A 16387-nucleotide genomic window follows, 5' to 3' on the forward strand; every position below is an offset into this window, starting at 1 on the left:
TCAGAGTGGAGAATAGAGGAAGGAGGTGCAGTGGTGGGGGTGGGGGGGGGGTGGTTGGAATTTGTTCACTGGAAGGAGAAATTGATATTGATGACATTGGGTTGGAGACAAAATAAAAAAAAAATTCCCTCCTGAAAATTTGGCTGTGCCTTATTTATTTATTCTAAAATAATTATTTTTTTCATGGTATGCCAGAAAAGTTAAGGACATTAGTAAACCAGATGTATTTTTATAACTATCAATCATTTTCACTGCCAAATTATTTTTTGCTAGATTTTACCAGGTGTAACAAGAAAAGCATTCATGGATGTTCTCAAAGCATCCTTGAAGAAATGTAACAACCTCGTGTGACACATTTGAAATGTTGGAGGAACCCAGCAGGTTAGGCAGCATCTATGGAGAGGATGCTGAGACCCTTCATCAGGTCCTGAAAAGTCGACTGCTTATACCTCTCCATAGATGTTGTCTGGCTTGCTGAGTTCCTCCAGCATTCTGTGTCTGTTGCTTTAGATTTCAAGCATCTGCAGAATTTATTCTGTTTGTAACAACCCCAAGTCTCCCAACTATCTCAAAGTTAATAAACACTCTAAGTAGAGAAGGAACATTTGGAATGGTGCTGAGAAAAATGTGTTCACACATCAGGAATGTACTGAAGCACCATGTAGGCAGAGAAGAAACAAACTACCTTCCAAACTACCCACCTGCCTGTCCCATCTGACATTTATTGTTCCACCTGTGAGTCTATGATTGGCCTGATCAGCCACTTCAGAACTAACAAAAGTAGAGCAGGAACAAATCATCATCATTTATGAGGGATTGCCGAAAATAAAGACTACTTTTTCAAATTCTTTATAAATTTAATTACATGAATTTTAATTCCCCCTTTCACTACAGTGGGTCTCAAATTTATGTACATCTCCAAGTCAATGGTCCAGAGCTCTTGATATTAGACCAGTAACAAGAAGGATGTGGAAGTTTTAGAGAGGGAGCAGAGGAGGTTGACCAGGATGCTGCCTGGATTAGAGAGCATGTCTTATGACAGGGGTTCCCAACCTGGGATCTATGGACCCCTCCGTTAATGGTAAGGCTCCGTGGCATAAAAAAAGGTTGGGACCCCCTATCGTATAGGTTGAGCGAGTTAGTGCTTTCCTTTTTGGAGTGAAGGAGGTTGAGAGGTAACTCAACAGAGTTGTACAAGATGATAAGAGGTTTAGAGAGGGTGGATAGCTAAAGATTTTTTCATAGGATGAAAAAGGCTAATATAAGGGGACATAATTTCAAGGGAAGTATGGGGGATGTCAGAGGTAGGTTTTACACAGAGAGTAATTGGTGCATGCAACGTGCTGCCAGAGGTGCTGGTAGATACAAATATGTTAGGGACATTTAAGAGACTTTTAGATAGACAAAAGCATGAAAGAAAAATGGAGGGCTATGTGGGAAGAAAGGGTTAGATTGATCTTGGAAAGATTGGCCGATGTTCTTGTTGCATTTTGTATTGGGGGAAAAGGGATTGGGGGGGCAACAATTGGACTACCATTCTTTGTACAGGGTTGGGTGGGTTTGATGTTTCTCTCTGAACTGACATCCCTGGTTATTCTTTGTTTCGTGGTTATCTGGAGAAGAAGAATCTCAGAGTTGTATACTGCATACATACTTAGATAATAAGTGAACTTTTAAACCTTTGTTAAATGGTTGACACAACATTGTGGGCTATTCAATGTACTATTTGTGTAAAGTATTTTTAGGGCAAATGTACAAATAAATCAGCAGAATAAAGGGGAACAGATTATGCAACTATCACAACATTTTCAACAATTTTCTGATCTTTATGTAACAATTTGCTGAGGTTCTTGGTCCATTCTTAACCCAGAATTCTCTTGACCAAAGTCAAACACCATTCATGATCCTTTGATACCAATGAGTTCCCATTCATCACAACAATGCCTTACTAAGTGTTAAATCACATGAATTAAAATAATTGCCCGTGACTGCCTCTAATTCTATATTTAAAAGAAAATCAAAATCAGGAGGAATTAACAATGGCATTAGGCAGTGAAGCATAGTTTCCACTAATAAGTGCAGCCACATATTGAAAAGTTTATTCAGGAGTTGGTGATTCTTTTCTCACCCTTTCTGACTTGGTTTGCTGCTTGTGGGAATAATTTACTGATTCATTTTGCCTTTCTGATTTTCAGATCTATCCTGTTTTTTATTGGTATTGGTCCATGGTATATAAAAAAAGGCAGGAACCCCTGCTTTATCAGGACCAGGTTTAATATCATTGGCATATGTCGTGAAATTTGTTGTCTCTACAGCAGCAGTATAATGCAATACATAATAATAGAGGGGAAACGTGAATTACAGCAAGTATATTTACATTAAATAGTGATATTAAATAACTAGTGCAAAAATCAAAACAAAAAGTAGTGTGGTAGCCGACTAAATTCAATCTAACCCTTCCTTCCTAGCGAAAGTTTGTCCAGTAAGAGTCAACTTATGTCGTCTTTACATGCAGGACAGACATTTCTGCAATTGCCAAGTCAAACTGGAGCACTTTATGGAACCTGTGACATGTGTTAATTGAGCACAATGTAAAGATCAAACAGTGCAGCAGACCTGTTGGGTACAAGAGGATTATGTTGCGACTTTATTAAACCCTGGTCAGGCTACAATTCCTGCCGCTGTCAGTCAGGAGTTTGTACGTTTTCCCCTTGATTGCGTAGGGTTTTCTCCCATATTTCAAAGATGTACGGTTAGTAGATTAATCGGTTTTATGCGTGTATTGGGCGGCGCGGGCTTGTTGGGCCTGTTACCGTGCTGTACCTCTAAATTAGGGCTCCCCAAGCCCTTTTTTTATGCCATGGACCAATATCATTAAGCAAGATGTCCTTGGACCACAGGTTGGGCACCCCTGCTCTAAATGAATATCTGATGCTTTCTCAGATGCAGCTTCTAGATGTAGCTTCTGAATGGTCCTAATTTAACACGACCGACGTACAAATTGCTTTGGTACTACTTTTAATGTTTCTGGTTTGGTGATTGTCCATCGTGTCCGAGATGACAGAAAACCTGTGCAAGGGAGATTTTAAAGTGGAAAAGCCGTTGCACTGGGATAGTTCCACTCCCCTGACCTCCGAAGTCCGTGTCCAGCGGTACGAACACGCGTCACAAACTGGGGTTTTCTTTGGGGTCTGTGCCTTGTCGTTCCTTTCGCCCTCCACGGTGCGTTGCAGTATCGCCTTCTTGGCCGCTGGATCTCACTGTAGATCCCATCCTCCCAGTCCGCTCAAGCTGGTTTCGCATGCTGGGGCAGGTACGTAATACTCCCATAGCCCGCCAATAGAAATTTCTATAGGAGATTCAATCCGGCTCGCCGCAACACTCCAGCACTGTTACCTGCACTTCCGTCAACACACCGGGACCCCGGTTTCTGTGGCCCCGTCAACACACTGGGATCCCGGTTACTGTGGTCCTTTCTACACACCGGGACCCCGGTTACTGTGGTCCCCTTGACACACCGGGACCCCGGTTACTGTGGTCCCCTTGACACACCGGGACCCCGGTTACTGTGGTCCCCTTGACACACCGGGACCCCGGTTACTGTTGTCCCTTCTACACACCGGGACCCCAGTTACTGTGGCCCCGTCAACACACCGGGATCCCGGTTACTGTGGTCCCGTCAACACACCGGGAGCCCGGTTACTATGGTCCCGTCAACCCACCGGGACCCCGGTTACTGTGGTCCCGTCAACACACCGGGACCCCGGTTACTGTTATCCCTTCTGCACACCGGGGCCCTATTTCCCACTCTCTTTAATCTCATTGTTGCCCTCCCCTATTCCACGCTTTCTTGAAGCTCTACTGGTTCTCTTTCCGTGCTTCCTTTACACTTAACACGTTCACATGAACGTGAATATTTACTACTGCGGGACATATGTAAAATTCCATTAAAATGTATTGAGATATTAAGGAAGGGAATGACACCCAAAAGTCCAAAAATCAGGCCAGCAAAGACTCCCAGTGTGCCGAATTAACGGAGCGGTTGCCCCGTATATAGGTCTGTACATGGCTCTCTTGTCCGCCCATCCCTCCCACTGTCTTCCTCTCCCCCTCCCAGCACTTGTACCTACCAGCAGGGCAAGTGCTACACCTGTGCCTTCACCTTTCCCCTTCCCACCATCCAGCTCCCCCCCCCCCTCCAAACAGCCCTTCCAGGTGAAACAACTGCGAGTCGGTCAGAGCAGTGCTGGCGGTGCTCCCGGTGCGGTCTCCTCTACATCGGTGAGACCTCAGGTAGGCTGGGAGCCCGCTTCGCCGAGCACCTAAAGGCAGGATTTCTCGGCGGCCACCCATTTTAATCCTACTTCCATTCCCATTCCGACATTGTCGGCCCATGACCTGCCGTACTGCCGCGATGTCAGATTTTGAGAAGCAACACCTCATATTTTGTCTGTGTAGCCAACAACCTTATGGCAAGAACATCGATTTCTCTAACTTTTGGTGATTTCTCTCCGACCCCCTCCCCCCGTCTTTCATTCTCCACTCTGACTCCCCTCTTATCTCTTCTCTTCTCCTCGCCAGCCTATCACCTTCCCGTGGAGGCCTTACCCCTTTCACTTTCTCCTATGGTCCACTCTCCTCTCAGATTCCTTCTTAAAAACCTCTACCAACTATCTTCTCCCAGCTTCTTGCTTCATCCATCAGGACACCCTCTCCCACTGCTGGTTTCATCTATCACCCGCAAAATGCTGGAGGAACTCAGCAGGCCAGGCAACATCTATGAAAATGAATACACAATCGACGTTTCGGGCTGAGATCCTTCTTCAGGGCTAGAAAGCGGGCATATGTCAGAATAAAAAGGAAGGGAGAGGACAAGGTAGAGGGAAGGGGGAAGATGTCAGAATAAAAACGAGCGGAAGGTGAAGGGAAGGGAAGGAGGATTTCCACAGATTCATTTCCACAAATGCTGCCTGACCTGCTGAGTTTCACCAGCGTTTTGTGTGTATTGCTCTGGATTTCCAGCATCTGCGGAACCTTTCCTGTTCATGCCGTTACTCAAGTTTGAGTGTTTTTATTTCTCTGTTTGAGTGTTCCCTTTATTAGCAATGACAGAGGGTGAACAATTTTCGGACATCGGTGTCAATTTTAAGAGGCGAGTTTGCAGGGTACACATTAAATGTCCTCACTGATAGTTGTGGTTGTAGATGATAACCCGCTTTCTCAATGTGACCAACACCATTTCGTATCCGTGCATCAGCCGGTACTTCAGTACACATTTCCTCCACACTCTACTGCAACAACGCCTCCGCTCGTATCATTTCAAAAATTCCACTTGAGACGCTGATTGAAATGGACCAGTGATGTGATAACGCAAAGCGTTAGAACCAGAAAGTGCAATTTTGCATTCTCTTCTCCGGTCTCTTGTGGGTCTCTCTCTCTCTCTTTCGCTCTACGTGAATAATTCTGACTCCGAAAGGCAGCACTGAGAAACCGGGCACATACAACAGCGACGAGGGCAGTTGAAGAAGGTCATTTGTCACTGTGAGGTTTCATTGGATTATTGACCACTCCCCTTCCCAATTTATGTATCACTCCCACAATTTTTTTTTATTTGAGTGACTTCTGACTCTGATTGATCAGCTGCTCTTCTGTAGCCTCCTTTCACTGGGGCACATGAGCAGTTTTTATGTAGGTGACTGATGGAGGTGTGAGATTTCGATCCGCGGTACCGCGGGGATCCGCACACGGCGGCTGCCGCCCAGCAGCGAAGATTCCCAGCGGATCCCAGTGAACATCTAGGGGGCCGCGGGGCTTGGATAACACGGAGAAACCGTCAGAAAGCCAATGGCCCGTCGCCTTCTACCTTAATAACACCGCTCAATCAATCCGCTCATCTCCAGCCCCCGAGCTAATGATCTATTTTAAGATGTCCGGAGTTGGACCCTTATTTACCAAAGAGATCTCCGCCGATGGATTACAAGCACCGATCTTTCAGGTAAAACGATGCCCTGAATTACGAGCGGGGTAACGGAATGAACACGTCCCTTTTGCCAGTTCCCATTCACAGAGGCTTGTCAGTTATACTGCGCGATTGTCATAGATGAGACGACATGAACTGATATGAGGGAAGTTCGTGCGCTCAGTGTGAACTAATGTATTATGACACTCGCAATCTGTTCAGTTCATCTACAGGCGAACTTGAAACAAAGTTTTATAATTGTACTTTGTAATTGCGACTTGGTTAATCTGCTAGTGCTGTTCTTAAAACATATATGAAATAACTGTTTGCTCGTAACAAGATCCAGTGGGATAGTTTAACAGCGATTCTTTCCTCTTCCCCCACCCCACCCCCGCACCCCCGGGTAGTTGACCAGGGTGAATCGGAGGAGAAGCAGATTAAAACGTTCCGATGGAAGCACTTCGTCTGACACAACCTCGACTAGTTTCATTCTCCGGCAGGTATGACTGGGAACAGCAGTTCCAGGCTGGCTCTCTAGACACCTACCCAAATAAAGATTTCATTATCCTGAGAAATTGCTAATTAGGTACTCATTATAGCGGTTCCTCAACCTTTGGTCCGAGTATTATTAGTACAGCTACTCTGCCTTTGTAATTGGGATTCGGCGGTCCTTTTAATCCCATAGAAATATGATAAATGGTATGATTTTTTTTAACGTAAGGATGTATTTTGTCGTTTCCCATCGCATTATATATATATCCATTATAGTCCTTTATTTAAATACCAAGAAGCTATTACAATACAAATTGAGTGTAATTAGCGTAATCCATTAGTGTCATCGCTAATGGAATGGTTATAACGTTGGAGAAGGACTGGGGTATTTGGAACATAATGGTGTTCTGATCCAGTAACTTCTCAAAATTTTGCAGAGTGTAGGTTTGGTGATACAGTAAGTTGTACCTATAACCAAGGAAAGGTTTGTTTGTTATGTGCCTTGTCTCAGGACGCCGGGATTTTCATGGCAATTTATTTCAACAGATGCGGTTTGTCATGGCTGCCTTCTGGGCAGTGTCTTTACAATTATCTATACTCTTCCGGGGGATTGTCTGCTGTCAGTGGTCGCATGGCCAGGACTTGTGATGTGCACCAGCTGCTCATAGGACCATCCACCTCCTGCTCCCATGGCTTCACGTGATCCTGATTTTGGGGGGGAGGGGCAGGAACAAAACAGGTGCTACACCTTGCCACAGGGTGACCTGCAGGCTAGTAGAGGGAAGGGGTGCCTTGCACCCCCTTTGGTAGAGATGTATCTCCATCTCAGCACCTGAGAGGAGAGGTACATGTCACTTAATGCACTGAAAGATGCCAAACTGAAAGAGGGGATTAAGTTTCATAAGAATTTACACCATTAAAAAGTAGCCTTATAGCCATCGTGTCTATGAAGGGTAATGCACAGAACAATCTTTTTGAATCCCAGTGTACACCTTTCAGACTCCAGCCTGCAGCCTCCACCTCACCTGGTACTTGTCCAAGTATTCTTTTCATTAAAAAAAAGTGTTGCCACTTTCTGCCCTTTATCCTTTCAGGACCCTGATTTCCAGAGGCAAACTATTTTTGGACATTTCTTTCTTGATTGCTCTGTAATTACCCTTTACCTTAAGTATATGTTCCAGGGATGGAGAGGATTAACATATGAGGATTGTTTGATGGCTCTGGGCCTGCTCTCAGTAGAGTTTAGAAGAAATGTGTGGGGATCTCATTGAAACTTATTGAATATTGAAAGGCCCAGATAGAATGGACATGGTGAAGATGTTTCCTACAGTTGGGGAGTCTAGGTCTAGAATGCACAGCCTCAGGAAGAGAGAATAGAGATCAGGAGGAATTTTTTTAGCTCGAAGGTAGTGAATCACCACAGAACGATATAGAGGCCAAGTCAATAGGTATATTTAAAGTGGAAATTGATAGTCTTTTGATTATTAAGAGCATCAAAGTTTATGGGGAGAAGGGAGGAGAATGAGGTTGAGAGGGAAAATAAATCAGCCATGAATGATTGGCAGAGCAGACTCGATAGCCTGAATGGCCTAATTCTGCCCTTATGTCTTATGGTCTTGTGTTTCAGTTCTACTGATTGAAATTGGTCCTTTTGCCAAAGTGCTTTGGATTTTTCTTCACGTTTAGTTTAAGTGGGGAAAGGTAAAAAAAAAAACTGTATCAGAGTAGACTGTGTAATCTTAACTTTCCAGGATAAGAAGGCTTCTTCGCTCTTGGGTTAAAATATGTGTGCTGCAATTTTTTTTCTCTCTGACATATGGGTTGCCTTCTGTTTGGAACTGCTGTTACCCTTGTGATTCTGAGCTACTGCACTGAGAAAATAACACCTCAGTGCTGAGCATAAAAGTGAACGAGTATATAATTTTTACGAGTTATTGTGTGAAACCTACCTGAGGTGCAAGTATTTCATCGAGGGTGGTTTGTCTGTGAAATGAGCAGCCAAAGGAAGTGGTTGAGGTGAGCATATTAACATTTAAAAGGCACTTGGATGGGTCCGTAGATTTCTCTTGTCATGTTTCCAAGTACTTGACATGATTTCTAAATTTCTTTGGATGAGTTTTCATTGCCCTTTTTGCAAAGTTCCTTATGGCCCAAATATCATTAATTTGGCAAATGTTAGATCCTGGTTTAACAAATGTTAATGGCTTCCAATTTGGTTATGTAGTTCTTCTCCATTGTCCAAGTTAACCATGTTACAGGTTTGAGCACAAATATCTTTTTCCCAGGGTTAAAATGTCTAATACCAGAGGGCATGAATTTAGGATGGGAGGGGGCAAATTCCGGGAGATGTGTAGGGCAAGTATTTTACACACTGGTGATTGCATGAAATGCACTAGCTGGGTGGTAGTGGAGGTAAATACAATAGAGGGATTCAAGAGGCTTTTAGACAGCTACATGAATGTGAGGAAAATGGAAGGCTATGGACATGGTGCAGGCAGATGGGGTTAGTTTAGTTGGCCATTTGATTACTAATATAATTAGAGTGGCAGAATACTGTGAGTTCCTGTGCTGTACTCTTTCAACTAGGGCAGAAATTTTGGAAGATTGAGGCAACCCAGAGGAATAAATGAGAAGGTATTTGGAATCTATTCCCTAACAGCAATATACTTGCCTTTTTTCCTGTTGCCTTCCAATGATCATTCCTCCATTGAAGGCCTCACAACCTGGTTTTAATTCCATGGTTGTTCCTCATCTAGAAACTGTTCCATTGCCTTTCAAAGTCATCTCTAAGACTTTCAAAGTCATAATATTTTTGTTGTAGTTTTTTTCCGCTGGTACCAATCTGGAAAGAGTAATGATTCCTCAGTGAAATGCTTATTTTCATTCAGGTGGCATGAATCTGTAGTTAGAGGCAGTTTATCCTGTTTCCATATACATTAGTTCAGAATTCGGACTTGAGTTTATGTATGGAATCCTTGCATTGTGCACTGTCTAAAAATGAGAAAGCATGTGGGAAAATTAATGCATGCAGACTTTGTCCCCCTCAGGCTGGGTGACAATTGAATTAGGGGTCAGATGTTTAGGGTGAAAGGTGGAATATTTAAAGGGAATATGATTGGAAATGTCTTCACTTAGAGGGTGGTGTGAGTGTGGGATGGGAGATGATAGGTGTGACCTCAATTGTGACATTTAAGAGAAGTTTGGATAGGTACATGGATGAGAAGGGAATGGAGGGCTATGGTCTGGGTGCAATAGGTGGGACAAAGCAGAAAATCAGTTTGGCATGACTAGATGGGCCAAAGGGCCTGCTTCTGAGCTTTCTGTTGTACAGTCTATGACAAAAATTGCTTTCCTTTTCCATTTGGTTCAGAGACTCTTTTGGATGAATGATGGGGCAGCTGTGACTGGTAAAAAGCTGAGGGGCTGGCTAGGGACCTTTCCTTCATCAGTCAGAGCATCAAGTTTAGGAGCAGGGAGGACATTATGCCACAATTATATAAGTTGTTGGAGTTTACAAGGATGCTGTCTAGTTTAGAGGGCCTGAGTTACAGAGGAGGGATTGACTAGACTGGATCTTTATTCCTCGGCGCATGGGAGAATGAGTGGCCTCAGAGAAGGTTCTAAACTCATGAGCTGTATGGATAAGGTTGACGGACATAGTCTTTCCCCCAGAGTTGGAGAGTCCAAAAATAGAGGGCACGGATACAGGATGAAAAGGGAAAGATTCAAGAAAAGAACAAAAAAGATTTGAAACATAAATTTACACAGAGAGCGTGAATACCTGGAATGAGCGACCAGAAGAAATGGTCAAGGCAGGTAGAATTGCAACACTGAAGAAGCATTTGGATAGGTACATGGAGAGGAGAGCTGTGGGCTATCGACTGAGCATGGCCACTGGGACGAGTAGGAAGGGGTGTGGTTAGCATGGACCATTTGGGCTGAAGGGCCTGTTTCCCTGCTGTATGATCCTATGACATGCAGGCTCTCAGCTCAGCATGTCTAGCAGTGGAACATCAATGGAGATGAGATAATGAGCGATAACAAGCAAAAGCAAATATGTGATGTTGCACTTTGGCAGTTACCCTCCCACCTAGTTCATTGCTTTGTCTCCATCTTCCAAGGCTTAGAGGTACTTGAACCCACAAAATACCCAATTTACCCTTTGGCCGCATCCTACCAAAGGTATTCCCTCTGTTCTATGTGTCCCTCTCTCACTTCTCTGCAACTGAAACTAATTGAACCAGAGCAGCACCAGCATCCATCCAGGAAGGTTCAAACTGAGTTGGAGGGAAAGGGAGTTATTCAGAAGGAGAGGTACCATCAACTCGCGAAATATTAAGAGCTGCAGACAGAACAAGTGAATAAGTGAACATTATGAAATGTGTTTGAAGAATGAGTCGACCTTGCAACTCTATCTTAGGCTATAGAATTTTCAGGGGAGGCGGGTGGGGGGGGGCGTTGTAGGGAGAAGACTAAAATCCAAGGAAGAGTTGTACATTCAGATAAAGATTGTATTACTTCATTACTGAGGGAGGATATCCTAGAAGACTTCTCAAGCGAGGCCACTTGGAGATTAGAAACATAAAGGACGTTGTCGCTTTGTTGGAGTGGGGTGTGGTGCGGGGGTTGGTATTGGTTATAGGCTTCCCACCAGTTAACAGCAGATACAGATATCAGAATCGGGTACAGTATATTATCATTTGCATATTGCGTGAAATTTGTTGCCTTGTGGCTGCAGTACAGTGCAATACATAAGTCGCTGCAAGTTGCAATAAGAAATGAAGCCCTCTGTTGATCAGGGTCAACCATGGATGTTGTGTCACAGCTGCCGATGTGATACAAAAGTCGGTACGCAAGCCAGGGCAGTACGATACGGAGAAGCAAGCTGTTGCTCGTGCAGCAGGCTCCTGCTCTCCACACAGCTGGTGAATCCAAAGGGACGGCAGAGACTGATACAGTTTGGCATCAGTGGCGTCGCAGGGGTTGCCAGTTAGCGTTGAACTCAACGGGGTCTCTAGCTCCCGATTTTTCCTCTGGATTTACTCCCAAAGCCTTCCCCATGAGTGGATATGGCTGCAAGGCAGCGGAGGTTGGAAGTCAGTTTTCCTTCTTGATAAGCTGCCAACCACAGATGACGAGGTCCATCTGCCCGAAGTGATTGGTTTTAAGGCACCAATAACCCATCTTTGCCTCTTCTATCAGTAGAAACAGTTCTGCTTGGTTAGTAACTAAACCAAATGCGAAGGCTGGGAGCTGGACTTGGTTATCAGAGGCTATCTGAGATGCACATCACCAGGAGCATTTAATAGGTAATGTACTGGGAACTTATCCCCACTAACATACCTGGTTATAATAACCTTAAGGAACCTACAATAAGAAATATATATTTCTTAAATACATATCACCACATAAAACCCTGAGATTCATTTTTCTGTGGGCATTCTTAGCAAATCTACAGAACAGTAACTGTAAACATGATCAATGAATAACAAACTGTGCAACTGCAAATGGAAATAAGTAGCAATAAATATCGAGTATGAAACAGTAAGATAAAGTGAGATGAACACACACACAAAATGTGCTGGACGAACTCAGCAGGCCAGGCAGCATCTATGGACAAAAGTATAGTTGACGTTTTGGGCCCAAACCCCTTTGGCAGGATGGTGAGATCTTTGGTGGTGGGAACACCAGAAACAGACTGAGTGTAGTTATCCCTTATTGTTCAAGAGCCTGATGGTTGAGGGGTAGTAACTGATCTTGAACCTGGTGGTGTGCATCCAGGGACACTTGTACCTTCTACTTGATGGCAGCATTGAGAAAAAAGCATGGCCTGGGTGGTGAGGATCATTGATAACGGATGCTGCTTTTCTACGGCAACATTTCACGTAGATGTCCTCAGTAGTTGGGAGGGTTTTACCAGTGATGTACTGGGCCAAATCCACTAACTTTTGTAGGATTTTCCAATCCTGTGCATTGGACCCTGAATACCAGATGATGATGCAACCATTTAGAATGCTCTCCATAGTACATCAGTGGAAATTTGCCAGAGTCGTTGGTGACGTGCCAAATATGAAGGTACATGTTAGAGAGAAGCAATTGCAAATAGGGTCTTTGTCTGGGTGATTACACTTAATGACTGGCAGAGCTTTAGTATTAAAGTTCAGAGAGGGAGGAAGTTTTGTCTTTGTCTTGGAGAGCTCATTGACGCAGACCATTGAGTGAAGGAACACTTTTGGACCATATACTAGGGAATGTATCTGACCAGTTTGAGAGAGTATCAGTAGGGGACTGGTCTAGAGGTTGTTGCCATATGCACAAGTACCTGTATGTACAGTTGAAATGAAAAACATCACAGTCAGATAAGTCTACACTTGCATATTGGAAAAAGATCAAAGCATAAATAATGACACTTCAAAGCCAGCACGTTCATGTAAGGGTAAAAGTTAGGGGTAGCCCTCGATGCAGAATACTTGGGGTTGTTTCAGTAGAAAAAAGGGGACTAATAACTGAGAAGGACTGTCATAAGTATTATGTGTACAGAGATTCTAAGGAAGGAAGTTGGGAAAGTTAAGAGAAATGAGAAGTTACTGGCAGACAGGATTAAGGTAACTCTGAAGGCACTTTATAAATAGATTGGGGTAAAAGGATAACTTCTACCCCTAAATATTATTAGGGACAAATATCTCTGGGCATCGATATCTGAAGATCTAACTGGAACCCAACATATCGATGCAGCTACAAAGAAGGCATGATAGCAGCTATAAATATTAAGAGCTTGAGGAGATTTGGTATGTCACTAAAGACAATTGCAAATTTGTAGAGCTGTACCCTGGAGAACATTTTAACTGGCTGCATCACAATCTTGGTATGTGGGGGGGGGGGGGCGGCTATTGCACAGGATTAAAGTAAGCTGCAGAGAATTGTAAACTCAGTCAGCTCCAACATGAGCACTAGCCTCTGTAATATCCAGGACACTTTCAAGGAGTGATGCCTCAAAAAGGTGGCATCCATCATTAAGGACCCCCATCACCCAGATCATGCCTTGTTCTCATTGCTACCATCATAAAGTACAGAAGTCTGAAAGCAACACTCAATGTTTCAGGAACAGCCTCTTTCCCGTTGGTGTCCAATTTCTGAATGGATGTTGAAACTGTGAACACTACCTCACTACTTCTTTATTTCTATTTTTGAAATACTTATTTAACTATTTAGTACTTAAAGACTGTAATACTCATTTTATTACTCTATTATTATGTATTGCATTGTACTGCTGCTGCAAAGACGACAAATTTCTTGACATATGTTGGTGATATTAAATCTGATTCTGTTAATTGAGCAAAATGTAGGGTCCATCAGGGACAATTGGATCATGTGTATGTTGGATCCTAAATGAATAATTTTTAATCAGTATTCACAAAGGAGACAGATTTTGTCAGTGAAGGGTTAGTTGAAAGTCCAGTTCAGGTCTTCATAAATAGAGGTGGGGTACTTGATGCACTGGCAGGCTTAAAGACAGATAAATCCCCAGAATTGAATGGGATGTATTCCAGGTTGCTACTGGAGGTGAGTGAAGAGATATCTGTTGATTTTACTTACTTGCTGGACACAAGTGTGATACCAGATCTGCCAAACGCTGTCCCACATTTCAAGAAACACAGCAGGGACAGGCTTGGGCCTGTGAGCTTAATATTAATGATGAGAATTATAGTTGAAACAATTATTGAGGAAGGGAATTAATGATCACTTGGAAAGGTAAGGACTAAACTGTGATAGACAACATGATTTTAAGAGCAGACCTGTCTGACCAATTTGATTGAAACCCTTGAAGAAATAACAGTATATCAGTGATGGCAGCACCGTAAATGTGATTTCTATGGGTGTTAGTAAAACCTTTGACAAGGTTCCACGTGGGAGATTGGTTCAAAAGGTTAGTGCCAATTCAATCCAAAGCTAGTTGGCAAACTGGATCCAATATTGGCTTGTTAATAGAGGACAGTGGGTTGTTTTTTTTACTGGATGCTTGTGACTCATGGTGAACAAAAGGGTCAGTGTTGGATCGGCTCTTTGTAAAACACATTAATGACTTAAATGTGGATGTAGGAGGCAAGACCAATATGTCTCTGGATGGCTGAATGGCTAGGTGATGGTGGAAGATATCAATGCTTTGATGAAATGAGCAGAAGATTGGCAGATAAAATTGTTTCAAAACGGACCTCAAGTTTGTTTTGATTCCTCTTGATCAATCGAGTTGGCAATGAATGACACTACTTCACAAAGTGTTTGATTAAGTAACTTTATTTAACTCTTAACTAAAAGAACAAAGAAATCTCTTTTGTTAACAAAATTGGTAACTCAAGTAATTATGTTTAACTCTTCACTGCAGTTCTAATTCAACTCTAACTTTAGCTACCAATCTACTCTTTTTCAATTAAAAGAACAAAACTCAGGCTTTATTTGATTCTCCACTAATAAATCAAGAGCAAAGTTGCATGCATTCATCATCATACTTGTGCAATTTACTGGAAACTACCATATAATTTTCAATAAATCATCTCAGACAGGCCTACCTGCATAACAAAAACCTAAAACTAGCCCTGAGTCAGCCATCTTGTCAACATATTCAGCCATTTTATTGCTATTGGAACTGGGAAATCACTAATTCTGTTTCATCTTACTAAACATATAAGCTGATGCATTTTAAGTGCATTAGTGAGACTGGAACATAAATCATGAATAGTAGGATCTTGGAGTATTGAAAATCAGAAGGGCCTCCAACTGCTAATTCAAGAATCCTCAGAGATGGCAGTGCAGTTAAATAATATGGCGAGGAAGGCATTAGAGGTACTGACCTCATTCGTTGGATCATTGGATGCAGAATTAGGGAGGTTTTCCTCCAACTTTATAAAACTGTCGTCAGACACAGCTGGAGAACTGTGTGCAGTTCTGGTCATCAAGGTATAAGAAGGATGTGATAGTTCTGGAGAAGCTGCAGAGGAGATTCCCGAGGATGTCGGTTAGGATGGAGCATTATAAATGTGAGAAAAGAATGTAGAATTTGGGCCTGTTCTGCTTGGAGCATAGGAGGTTATGACAGGAGATGATCGAGGTATATAAAATTATGAGGTGTAAAAATTTGGTAGATGTAAATAGGATAGACTGCAAGAAAGAGGGTAAGGGGGAAGAGATTCAGAGGAGATAAGACATTCTGCACCCCAAGAGTGACTAGTGGCAAATATCTGGAATGTCTGAGAGAGTAGTGAAGCTTAGTACCTGACAGCTTTTAAAAAGTGCCTAGAGCAGGAGTTCCCTTCCTTTTATATACCATGGACCTCTACCGTTAACTGAGAACTCTGTGGACCCTAGGTTGGGAACCGCTGGTCTAGAGGAACACTTGAATTGTTGATTCCGAGAGGCCTACGGGCCAAATAGTAGGGGATGATATTATTATATTGATCAGCGTGGATGACCTGGGTCAAATGGCTTTTTTGCAAGCTGTACAATTCTGATTCTCTCTGAAACTTTAACCCTGTTTCTCTCTCCGTAGATGCACCTGACCCACTGAGCATTTTTATTTTCAGATAATTAACAGATGGGCCAGTGACAAAGTGGATAGTAATAGGAAAAATGGAAGTTCAATGACGAGCAAGGGAAACAGGTCCAGCTTTGCTGCATGAAAATACTGGTGCAGTAGCTATGATTTGAAACTCCTTAACTCAATGAATCTCGGATGTTGTAAAATACTGTGATAAAAAAGGTGCTGTTCTTCCTTGTGCTTAGGTTGGCCTTCATTGCTAACGTGAATGGTCAGGATGTAGGTGGGACAGTGACTAATACTTTGGGAATGACACTTGTAGACCAAACAGATGTAACGACCCCTGGCATTTTCATTGCTCTTATGCACAGGAAGCTACAGTACATTGTAAGCAGTGAATATCA

The sequence above is a fragment of the Mobula hypostoma genome, chromosome 5 (genome assembly GCF_963921235.1).
Source record: "Mobula hypostoma chromosome 5, sMobHyp1.1, whole genome shotgun sequence".
NCBI lineage: Eukaryota > Metazoa > Chordata > Chondrichthyes > Myliobatiformes > Myliobatidae > Mobula > Mobula hypostoma.